This window comes from Ricinus communis, chromosome 2 (genome assembly GCF_019578655.1).
Source record: "Ricinus communis isolate WT05 ecotype wild-type chromosome 2, ASM1957865v1, whole genome shotgun sequence".
In the NCBI taxonomy this organism is placed as follows: Eukaryota; Viridiplantae; Streptophyta; class Magnoliopsida; order Malpighiales; family Euphorbiaceae; genus Ricinus; species Ricinus communis.
In genome coordinates, this window is record NC_063257.1 from 23,767,142 (window position 1) to 23,771,545 (window position 4,404).

Below are 4,404 nucleotides of genomic sequence, written 5' to 3' on the forward strand. Positions count from 1 at the left end.
CTTGGGAGGAGGAGCTTGTGCGGGCCGGTGGTTATTCTTTGTGGGCTGATGAAGTCTTTGGAAACTGGCGGACCACGGGCATTATTGTTCCTCCAATCGAAATTGGGGTGATTCGCCATCCAGGGTTGTATGTATTCTTGTAGGGGTTATTCTACTTTGTCTTGGGGCATTCCCATATAATCAACTTTATTCAACATCGGAAGATATAGTAGAATTAGATGGAAAACTAATAGAAGATGAAGCAAACATACCTCCGTGATGCGATTCGCCTGTATGCGGGCCACCATAAAACTTCGCGACCAACGTTGACTGCGTGAGCCGCATTGGAGTTGGTCGATCTTCTTGGCTAGAAGCTCCACTTGGTACGCCAAGGCTGCTTTGTAGAGTCCACTTGGTTGACCACTCCTTATCTTCCTGGTCGGCTCCTAGAGGATTGCCAACGATAGTTGTTCATGGCCATTTCCTCTATCAAGTTCGAGCTTGCTCGGGCGTCTCTTGTTTAGCGCCCCTGTACGGCATCCACCATCGCCTCGTTGCGAGGTTCAACCCATTGTAGAAGGTGCGAACTGCATCCCTGGCAATCCGTGATGTGGGCAGCATCTCAAAAGATCTTTAAATCTCTCCCATGCATCGTACATGCTTTCATCATCAAACTGCACAAAGAAGATATGTCATTTCTAAGTTTAGCGGTTTTAGCGGGAGGAAAATACTTATATAAAAATTTTTCAAATAGCGCCTTCCAAGTAGTGATAAATACATTGTGGAAGAGATTGCAACCATCTCTTTGCTCTGTCCCTCAAGGAAAATGGAAACAATCTCGGTAGAATGGCATCATCGGTTGTTCCATTTATTTTGAATGTGTCACAAATCTCCAAAAGTTGGAGATATGTGCATTGGGATCCTCATTGGGCAATCCTCCAAACTGCGCTTTGTTGGATCATCTGGATAACATTGGCCTTTATCTCAAAATTGTTGGCCGCTACAGCAGGTCTAACTATACTAGTTTTTGTCCCATCCAAAGATAGTCGAGCAAACTCGTACATCGTCCTCTGATCCTCATCGGCGTGGGGGTCATGGTTTTCCATCGTGTCTAGTCTATCCACAGGTACCTCAACCTCAATCTCCTCCTCTTCTAATTGCAACCTCTTCCTTAAGAGTCTGAGGGATCGTTCTGGATCAGATAGAGGCTCTATAAGATTCAAGTTTGAGCTCCTGGTCATAAACTACCTGAAATCGAAAGTCCACACAACCACCGATTAAAAAAAATAATATAATAATAAATAATAATAAAATTAAAGAATAAATGAATAAAACAAATAATGACTAAATTAACACAAAAATAATTCACTCTAGTTCACCGTTACAGCTCCCCGGCAACGGCGCCAAAAACTTGATGGGCTTTTTATGCAACCTACACCTAAGGCAGTGAACCTCTAGGTCGGCCTAGCACTAGTGAGTATCAAGGTCGTATCCACGGAGATCGGGTGAACCTAGAGTTACTACTGCTTGCTATGTTATCTAGTCTGAAATAGGGTGTGAAAGTTCTAACGTACCAGCTAATGGTTATGAGTGCAATTAAGTAAATGAAGGACAATAATGGACAATTAAAAGACAATTGTAAAGAGAGAAATAAATCCAAAAGGGAGCCTAAGTGATGGAATTCTAAAGATGAATTTTATGGATTGCCGATCTTGCTTACCCGTGCCTAAATCCTGAATTGAATCCCGGTTCCTCTCTCAAGCTTACCGGATTCCTAAACCTGCACTAACCTAATGGAATCTCTTCCTATCAGATTACTACAAATTAGCATTAAGTATGATTTAAGACTATTAAGAGTTGTTAGTTCTTAATCTGGGGAGTAAATCAACCTCATCTCTAAGTGTTAACTACCAGTCCTTACTATTCAAAATCCAGTTGTAACAAGCATTTCTCAATGTCAAGAAACAACCTAATAAACAATTAATCCAACGTCTCAAATTAACTGCATCAAACTTTTATTCTTGAATAGCAAGAAGGTTGCAAGAATGATAATTATAAAAACTAACAATTAAGCATAATCCATCAACAAAGGTGAACCCTAATGGATTCAAAAGATCTAGTACGCTCATGTTCATAGTCAAAGCAATTAAAGAACAAAATAAGGAAAAACAAATTAAAGGTATGTACACCCTTCTCTTTCAAGTCGAATGAGAAACCCTAAATTTGCAAATTCAAAATCTCAAACCCTAGTTGCCTCTTGAATGCTCCCAAAGTTTGTCTTGATCTTCAATTCGATGTTGGAATAAGTGGAATCCCCCTTGATTGATGAAAATTGATCTCTCCAGTCTACAATTGAGGTATAGGAAATATTTAATTAAGTGTGTGTCTTGGAATTGAGTCCAAAAATCGTCCTCTTCAATTAGAATTCAAAATCGCCTATATAGTTGATTGGTGTGATGATTGACGTAGGAGTCCGGTATCTTTGAATCTGTCGTCTATTGTCTTTGAGCCATCACGGGGCGTGCCCAGTGGTGCTCCTCCTTCCAGGCGGTCGATCCACCACAGTCGTCTTTGGAGCCGTGGTGGCTACGGAAGTCGTGTTTGAAATGGCACAATTGGGGATAGCCTCTTGATAATTCAACACGGCGGTCGGGCGTGCTGCTCAACCCTCGGGGTGCTTGTTCTCTCCCAATTTGATGGATTTTGCTCCGTAATCACACGTATTTCCCTCGATTCGATGGTGTCCTTGAAATGACACGAAGCGAAAGGGAAACAAAAGATAGGTGATTCTAGCATAAAATGGGATAATCATGCATAAAAATGTGAACAATCGGGCATGAAAACATGTGTCGTATGATGCTTATCAATCACCATCAGCCATAACCCAAAACCTTGAAGCAGAGATCAACATGATTTCAAAAGAGTTTGAAATTGACAAAAAACTCTTGCATGAAGATTTCTATTCAAAGAAAAATCATCTTAAAAAACTTTGGTTTTTTAAGAATTTTTCAAAAGAAAAAGATAGTATTCAGGAAAAATACTATCAATTTTGCATTCAAAACAAAGCCCAAATCAAATTTTTTGAATGGTTTCAAATTTACTGCAAAGAAAATGGTATCCTTTATCCCTTTAAGGATAAGACCATTAGTCTTGTCACAATAAGGAACAAAGCCCCTGAGTGGAAGATAGGAGAAAACCTAACTGTACAGTCTGAACATCCTCCCCTTAGGAAGATAACCATTCCTTATGGAGAGAGTGAGATAGAGGCTACACCTTACAAATTGGTAGGCGAAGACTTAGATAGGAATGTCAAGAACATTGTTCAGCAGAACAATTTCTCAAATACCTGTCTAAATACTATAGGAAAGCAACTAGTTAGGATAGAAAACCAGATTCTAAAGCCTCCTGTAGTTGTGACCTCTCCAATCCCCAATACTGGTCAACCAAAAGAGTCCAACGGTCGGGAAAAGCTTAAAAACCAGTTTTTAAGCAATATCAGCTTACAAAGCCAAGCCAAGACCATTTCCAAAAGCAAACTGAGTTTGCCAAAGCAGTCAAAGAACAGCTAAGTAGATTAGCAACCTCTGAGTCATCCAAAAACCTAGTACCAGATACTCCTCAAAGTAGTAGGAATATCAGTGCTATAGGACAAGCCCAAAGCGATGAGGCTAACGATTCAGAGCTTGAAAGCCCTATTCAAAAACCCTTCAATATCAACAGATTGGGAATCCAATCCCCTAGATTGACCTGGAATACTCCTAGGAGTACTGCTCCAGATCTAGGAATTGAGAATAGGAACAACATCCTAACCCAGTCTAGATTCAATGCCTCCTTCGTCTATGAATGGAATATAGATGGAATGTCTGAGTACAATATCCTTGGTCTCTTGCAACAGATGACCATGGCAGCCAATGCCTACAAAACCCAAAGTGGTACCTCCGATAGAGCCATTCTTGAGCTCACGATATTTGGATTTTCCACGGCCGACAAAGGATGGTGGGATTATCATCTCACTCAAGCCGAACTCCAAATCCTAGGTGCTATCCAAACCACAGTAGAAGGAACTCCCATTCTAGATGAAATAGGAAATCCGATTGAGGATGCAGTGTCAACTCTAATCCTCACTATTTCCCTTCATTTCATAGGAGACTCTTCTCTGCTCAAAGACAAAAATGCTGAGCTTCTTAGCAACCTTACCTGTAAGAAGCTTAGCAACTTCCAAAGTTACAAAGACACTTTCCTAACCAGAGTCATGCTTAGGGAAGATTCTAGCCAACCTTTCTGGAAAGAAAAATTCTTAGCCGGTTTATCTAAGATTTTAGGTGAAAGAGTTAGGAATACCATAAGAGAAGCCCATAACGGCCAGATCCCTTATGATTTCTATACTTATGGTGAGTTAGTTAGCCTAACCCAGAAAGAAGGTTT

The 4,404-nt window shown here is 40.5% G+C and overlaps 1 non-coding gene across 1 annotated transcript; it reads left to right on the forward strand.

Annotated features, from left to right (window-relative positions):
• The first annotated feature begins 579 nt into the window (after positions 1-579).
• On the forward strand, positions 580-685 carry LOC125369366. The gene has a single exon (XR_007214920.1). It is a non-coding gene; the product is annotated as a small nucleolar RNA R71 (small nucleolar RNA).
• Positions 686-4,404: the final 3,719 nt, after the last annotated feature.